The sequence below is a fragment of the Suricata suricatta genome, chromosome 16 (genome assembly GCF_006229205.1).
Source record: "Suricata suricatta isolate VVHF042 chromosome 16, meerkat_22Aug2017_6uvM2_HiC, whole genome shotgun sequence".
NCBI classification, from domain to species: Eukaryota; Metazoa; Chordata; class Mammalia; order Carnivora; family Herpestidae; genus Suricata; species Suricata suricatta.
In genome coordinates this window covers 56,181,637-56,189,626 of record NC_043715.1, presented here as the reverse complement: position 1 = coordinate 56,189,626, position 7,990 = coordinate 56,181,637, and the positions used below count along the sequence as shown (strand labels likewise).

Here is a 7,990-nt window from a genome sequence, read left to right as displayed (position 1 = left end):
AATAGCCAAATCATGGAAAGAACCTAAATGTCCATCAACTGATGAATGGATCAAGAAGATGTGGTATATATATATATACAATGGAGTACTATATGCCAATGAGAAAGAATGATATATGGCCATTTGTAGGAAAGTGGATGGACCTTGAGGGTGTCATGCTAAGCAAAATAAGGCAGAGAAGGACAGATACCATATGTTTGCACTCATAGGTCTAACAGGAGAGACCTGGCAGGGGACCATGGGGAGAGGAAGGGGGAAAGAGAGCAGAGTGAGGGACACAGATCAAGGGAGACTACTGAATACTGGAGATGAACCATGGACTGAAAAGGGTGTGGGAGGGGGGGAGGGGGTGATGGTCATGGTGGGGGGCACTTGTGGGGAGAAGCACTGGGTGTTATATGGAAACTAATTTACAATAAACTATTATAAAAATATATAATGATGTAAATGGGTGAAAAGTAAAAGAATGAATAATGTGGGTGAATCTTGAAACCACTGTGCTAAGTAAAAAATCCAGACACAAAACGTCTCAAATTATGATTCCACTTATATGTATTAAGTAGGAAAATTCACAGACACAGGAATTGGAACAGAGATTGACAGGGGCTGGCGGCAAAGGGACGTGGGGGTAACTATGTAATGGTAGGGAGTTTCCATTTGGGATAATAACAATGCTCTGGAAATGGGTAGTGGTGATGATTAGGGTGGTAAGTGTGCTTCATGCCACGGAAGTAATGCCATGTTATTACTTTAGTAATGGTTAAAGTGGTGAGTTTTCTGTAATGTAACCACATGAGAAGGAGAAGAGGGGTGCCTGTAGGGCCAGGGCTCAATCTGTTGAGCGTCTGCCTGACTTCAGCTCAGGTCATGATTTCAGTTTGTGAGTCACGAGGAGTCCCACATCAGGGTCTGTACTGACAGTGCAGAGCCTGGAGTCTGCTTCAGATTCTGTGTCCCCCCTCCCCCACTCACACTTTCTCAAAAAATCAAAACATAAAAAAGTAGAATGAAAAATGTACTATACAAACATTAATCAGAAGAAAATTTAAGTGGTTCTATTAGTTTCCAATTGCTGCCGTCATAAATGACCACGAGTTTGGTGTCTTAAAACAACATAAAGTTATTATAATTCTGGAGGTCAGAAGTACAGAATCATTCTCACTGGCATAAAGTCAAGAAATAGGGGGACATTCACTTACTTTATCTTCATCCAGAACTGGTGGTCTGAATGTAAATGATTTCTAAATATTGACCATGTCATTGCCATGTAGTACTCCACTGTGTGTGTGTGTGTGTGTGTGTGTGTGTGTGTATATATATATATATATATATATATATATATATAGCATCTTCTTGATCCATGCATCAGCTGATGGACATTTAGGCTCTCTCCATGATTTGGCTATTGTAGAAAGTGCCATTATGAACATTGGGGTACATGTGCTCCTATGCATCAGCACTTCTGTATCCCTTGGGTAAATCCCTAGCAGTGCTATTGCTGGGTCATAGGGGAGTTCTACGGATAGTTTTTTGAGGAGCCTCCACACTGTTTTCCAGAGCGGCTGCACCAGTTTACATTCCCACCAACAGTGTAGGAGGGTGCCCGTCTCTCCACACCCTCGCTAGCATCTGTAGTCTCTTGATTTGTTCATTTTAGCCACTCTGACCTGCATGAGGTGGTATCTCAGTGTGGTTTTGATTTGTATTTCCCTGTTGATGAGTGACGCTGAGCATCGTTTCATGTGCCTGTTGGCCATTTGGATGTCCTCTTTGGAGAAGTGTCTGTTCAGGTCTTCTGCCCATTTCTTCACTGGCTTATTCATTTTTCAGGTATGGAGTTTAGTGAGTTCCTTGTATATTTTGGATACTAGCCCTTTATCTGATATGCCATTTGCACTATCTTTTCCCATTCTGCTGGTTGCCTATTAGTTTTTTTTTTGTTTCCTTTGCAGTGCAGAAGCTTTTTATCTTGATGAGGTACTAATAGTTCATTTTTGTTCTTGATTTCCTTGCCTTTGGGGATGTGTTGAGGAGGAAATTGCTGCGATTGAGGTCAAAGAGGCTATTTTCTGCTTTCTCCTATAAGGTTTTTATGGTTTCCTGTTCACATTCAGGTCCTTTACCCATTTTGAGCTTATTTTTACCAATGGAAAGAGCCTAAATGTCCATCACATGATGAGTGGATCAAGAAGATGTGGTATATATACAATGGAGTACTACATGGCAATGAGAAACAATGAAATATGACCATTTGTAGCAAAGTGGCTGGACCTCGAGGGTGGCATGCTAAGCGAAATAAGTCAGGCAGAGAAAGACAAATACCATATGTTTGCACTCATAGGTCTAACAGGACAAACCTAACAGAGGACCATGGGGAGAGGAAGGGGGAAAGAGAGGTGGGGAGAGAGAGGGACACAGATCATGAGAGACTATTGAATACTGAAAACGAACCGTGGACTTAAGGGGGAGGGGGAGGGAGGGAAGGGGGTGATGGTCATGGTGGGGGGCACTTGTGGGGAGAAGCACTGGGTGTTATATGGAAACCAATTTGACAAAAACCTCTAAAAAGAAAAGAAACAACATTTAACTTCTGATGAGATTTTATTTTCATGATGAACTGGTGTATTTTATCAAAAGCTCTGTCTGCATTTGTTGAGATTATTAATTTCTTAAATTTAAAATTTTTACTTAAAGTACAGTTGACATCTTAGTTTTATGTGAACAATATAGTGACTCAACAATTAAATACTTTATGAAATGCTCACTATAAGTAGTTACCTAGTGTCAGAAACAAAATTATTATATTATTGACTATATTCCTTTTGCTGTATTCTTCATCCCTGTGGCTCATTTATTTTATAACTGGAGGTTTGTACCTGTTAATCTTTTCACTTTTTTCACCCATTCCCACTCCCTTCCCCTCTGGCAACCGCTAGTTCGTGAGATGGTCATTTTTTTTTTTTTACTTATTCTGTTAATGTATTAGATTATATTGATTGATTTTTACTATTTTAAGCTACTCTGTTCTTCCTTTCCCTGCAAAACCCAGTAAGGTCATGATGTATTGTCCTTTTTATATACTGTTAAATACTATTTGTGAATGTTTTGCTTAGACATTAACATCTACGTTTATGTGAGAGATCTTTCCAGGCCTTTCCCATTCTATAAATTCCTTGCCAGGGTTTGGTGTCAAGATTTTCCTAGCCCAATAAAATATTTCTTCTTCTTTTTTTCTTTTTTTGTTCTCAGGAAGGGCTTGTGTAATTTGGTGTATGTGTGCGCGTGCGTTTCACAAGTGCGTAAGTGTTTGGAAGAAATTGCCTGTGAAGCCTCCTCAACGGGCACACATACGTACTGCAAGATGATGGCCACTACGGCGTTAGGTGACACTTCCATTCCATAACACAGCCGCCTTTTTATGTAACAAGAACATTTAAGATCTGCTCTCTCTGCCACGTTCAAGAAGATGATACAGTAAATTACTCCATGGTATATATACACTACATCTTTATCCATTCATGCGTCGATGGACATTTGCGTTCCTTCCATATTTTGGCTATTGTTGATAGCGCTGCAATAAACATTGGGGTGCACATGCCCCTTCAATACAGCACACCTGTGTCCCTTGGATAAATACCTAGTAGTGCCATGGCTGGGCTGTAGGGTAAATATTTTTAATTTTTTGAGGAACCTCCACACTGTTTTCCAGAGTGGCTGCACCAGTTTGCATTCTCACCAGCACAGCAAAAGGGTTCTTTCTCCGCATCCTCACCAACATCTGTTGTCGCCTGAGTTGTTAATTTTAGGCTTTTTCTTTTCTAAACGTTCGTTCCCGGTTCTTAATTTTCTTGTGCCATGGGTCTGATGTGTTACATTTATGTTATCATCAGTGCAAACATTCTCCCATTTCCATTTTGGTTTTCTCATTTCATTCAAGATTATTGGGAAGTCCGTTGCTTTATTTCCAATTACAGGGGCACTAGCTATGTCTGATGGCAGAATCCAGTGACTCCCCGAGGGTCCCAGGAGTTCCTACTGGTCTATGTTAGGAGTCCAGCCTGGCTGGGGCCATGAGGTGGCCTCTGTAGGCAGATCCCGAGCTGACTGGGGGTCTCTGTAGTCCCCTCCCTGGAGTGTGGGCTGTGGGTCCTTCCTGGGCTAGTGGAGGGCCAGAGCTGCATACATACTGGGCTCTTCTGGGGGCTCCCCGAATTGGGAGGAATGGGGTGCACTTGTCTCCCGTCTGAGGGTCAAGCGGTTCAGCTGAGCATAGGTCACATCCGGGGGGGCATCAGTCACAGGAGCCTACAGTAGGGGGAGTAAGAAAGGAGGTGTGTGGTGGGGGCGGGGTGGGGGAGCCTGGGAATCTGGAGAAGACGGACCCACCTGACTGTCCCTCTGCCTGTCTTCCCCTGCTTGTCTGTCTTCTGGGTCCAGCAATGCCCCCGACAGGGGGGGAGGAGAAGTGGCCCGTCCCTGACTGAGTCTTGATCTTGAGTGGCTCACCTGGGCACACAGCATTCCTTGGGGGCCTTCATCCTGTGTGTTCTGCTGGAGACATACAATGAGGGGGAGGTTTGTCTTCTTGGCTACACTCGGTGGCCTCAGTGAATTTTCCACACTGTTGCCAGAATGATGCTTTCAAACTTTTGGGCAGCTAGGTCAATTTCCTGGTGGACTCTTGAGGGACTTCCGGAGCCATGGGGGCAGCTGGGTGCTTTCTACGGCTCTGAATCTATTCCTGACACTGTCTCTTGCTCATTGGCTCCCATCACATGGCCCATTTCCCCCCATCTTCCTGAAAAAGCATGTTGCTGCTTCAGGACCTTTGCACCTGCTCCCCATCTCTTGCTGTATTTTCCTCAGCCACACTTTGCACACAAAGACACAGCCCGCTTCCTCGCATACTGTCTGTCACCCACAAAGTGAGCTGGCAGAGTGTGGGCCACCTTTGCTCACTGTTGTGCCTGCAGCACAGGTGGGCCTGGGAACCAGGGGCCTCTGTGCACCTTTGCTGGGCGAATGGATGCAGGGCACTAGAGACCTGCGGTGATTCCTTTCTTAGTGCGCCCTCGTGAGACCTGGGCGTGCACCCCAACAACCGGAAGTCAGACAGCGGGCGAGGAGGCAGTCAAGGGGGGCATGTAGGAGGTCCCGAGAGGTCCCAGCAGGAGGACCCAGAGTGCCCAAAGAGAAGGAGGGAGTGTGTGGGACGCCGCTAAGACTGGGCGGTGTGAGGACACAGGCGAGCCCATTGGCTCCAGTCGGGCACCAGGAGGGCCCTGGGGTCTGGAGTCTCACCCGCTGGTCCAGCTCCACCCCCTCCTCAGGCTGTGTGTCTTGCAGGGCAGCATCTGCTGGGGCAGAAGTGGTGTCTCTCTTGGCAAGGTCCCCTGAGCTCTGTCAGGGCCGCTGACCCCACCCTGCTCCCAGAGGGGGCAGTGGATCCAGTCAGGGGCTGAGGTCACACAGGCGGGAATGTGGTCCTCAAGCCCCGCCCCTAGCCCCGCCCCCAGCCCCCAGGGCGGCCCCATTCCTCTCACACAGGGTCTCCTCCTGGGCGGCGGCAGCTGGCCTGGAGCTGCGGAGGAGAGGGGGGTTAGGGGACATAGAAGGGCAAACGTGTGGGGGCTGGGGGTCTTCGGGCCCTAGTTACCTGTCCTGTAGGCCTCTGTCCTTGGGGTCTCTGTCTGCGGCCCCTGCAGGAAGCTGGGAATCAGCCTTGCCCTGGGCTGGGAAGTCACGACCCACCATCCCAATCCCGCCCCCTTCCTATGTGATCACAGAGGATAGGGACCCTTAAGACCCACGGCCTGTGTTTTCACATCTCCCGAGATGGCAAAGAGGAAAACACGTTACCCCGGCGCCTGGTGCCAACCTCGGTGCCTGGTGCCAACCTCGGTGTGTTCTTTCTAGACTCTGACGTGAGACTCTGCAGAAGAGTCTTTCTCCGCTGGCCTTTCCCACGTCTGCTCTCCCTCTGGCTGGTGCCCCGAGCCACCCTCCGTCCACCCACGGGACAGTCACCACCCCCTGGGGCTGGTCACCCTAGTCCCTTCTCACCCGGCTTCCTGCCTTTGCCCTGGAGCCCGCGACGGACGAGTAGGAGCACCAGGAGGCAGAGCAGCAGGACGAAGGCCCCCGAGGCCCCGATGAGGACATACAGGTGCCAGTTGGGACCTTGGGCAGAGCCACACCGTGAATGAGCCCGTGATGCCATTTAACTGAGCACCTACTGTGTGCCAGGCACGTGCTGGGCTCTGGGCATTCACCTCTGATCCTGTCAAGGATCACGCAGCAGGGGTCTGCCGCCCCGCCCGCCCACTCCACAGACAGGAAACTGAGGCACAGAGAGTCTGATCACGTGTCCCAAGGGGCCCGGCTGGAGGCGGCAGGGCTGGGACTGAACCCGGCCTGTGGGTTCCTTGTGCTCTCCTCATGCTGCCCCCAGGCCGATGCCAGCCTGGGCTCTGGGCTCCTCACATGCAGGCGGGTGTCTCCCAGCGTCTTTGTCTGGGGCTGAGGGTCCTTCCAGATTCCCCTCATTACCTGCTGCCCCAGCCATGGTCCTCCCGCCCCTCCCCCAACAGGGTCAACATCACTGCTGCAGAGGGTCAGGCTCCCCATAGATGCGCGATCTGGAGGGGCTTCCCTGTGAGCCCTCCTCTCCCAGGGGGTCAGAGCCACGGTCAGAACTAAGGGGAAATCTAATCTGGGCCATGACGCTCTCCTTTACGTGTGGGGAAACTGAGGCCCACCCGGGGGAGGGGCGTGTCCAAGCCAGTCTCCAGAGGTGCCTGAGGTGACGGCATAACTCAGCCCCCCCTTCCATAGACCCTCCTGCCTGACAAAGACCCTCACTTACCCACAGAGGCTCCTGGGGCCAGGAGGGGGGAGGTGTGCGGGCTTCCCCCCAGCTGGGCCCCCACCCTCTCCCTGTGCCATGACCACCGAGCCCTCCCCCCCTGCCCTGGCCTCGAGCCCCGGGAGTCTGGTGGTCGCCCTGGCATCTCTGAGACTCCGGGAGAAAAGCCCTGGACAGACGTCACCGTGACTCACCAGCTGTGGAGCTGGGACCTGTGGGTGAGGGCCCGGGGTCTCTAGAGGATGCTGGGGGGAAAGGCAGTGGTTGAGCAGAGGGCTCAGCTTCGCCTAGAGACCCTGTCTGTGCTCAGTCTTCTTCCTCATGTGCCCTGTGGCCCCCAGGGCCCTCTTCCACGGCCTGGAGAATTCTGGTGACAGGGACAAGGGACGGGACAGGGAGGGAGGGCCCAGTTTCCCTCCTGTGGTCTGAGGGGTGGACCCCTCTGATGACGCATCTCCAGAGCCCGTTTGGTCACATCCCTGCCCAGGGCCTCCTGGGCACAAGGCCCTGAAAACACTGTTGGGACACAGAGGGCACAGGGCTGGGCCCCTCACCTGAGACCTGGAGCTCCAGGGGATCACTGGGGGGTGACAGCAGGAAGGGGGAGGTGCTGTGTGAGCCATAGCACCTGTAGGTCCCCCCCTGGGCTGAGGTCACAGGACTCATGGAGAATTCGGCCTGGTGCTGCCCAGCTCGGACCTCTGATCTACGACGCAGGGGGGGGTCGGCTGCCCCCTCCTTGGACAGGAGGAAGGTGTCCACAGGGCTCCGGGACTGACACAGCAAGGTCACGTTCTCTCCTGAGGTCACCGTGGGTCCTGGCTGCACCGAGAGGGAGGGCGTGGAGGGGAGCTGTCCTAGAGAGAGGAAGGGGGGGAGGGGCTGTCCATCCTTGTTCTGTTCTGAGTCTGTCTGTCTTGAGTCTCTCCCTTCCCCATCCCCTGTCTCTCTCTGTCTCCCTCCCTCCCTGGGGACCCCACACTCCTGGTCCCGGCCACCACCACCTGGGACACCCTCAGCAGGACCTGGGCAGAGTCTGGGGCCCTGCATGAACCCGTGTCCCCTCACCTGCGACCAGGATGTCCAGGGGGTCGCTGGGCGCCGACCACTCGGGAGAGAGGTTTC

The 7,990-nt window shown here is 51.6% G+C and overlaps 1 pseudogene; it reads right to left on the bottom strand.

The window, feature by feature from the left end:
• Nucleotides 1-3,938: 3,938 nt before the first annotated feature.
• Nucleotides 3,939-7,990, bottom strand: part of LOC115280024 — a 5,843-nt pseudogene continuing 1,791 nt past the window's right edge.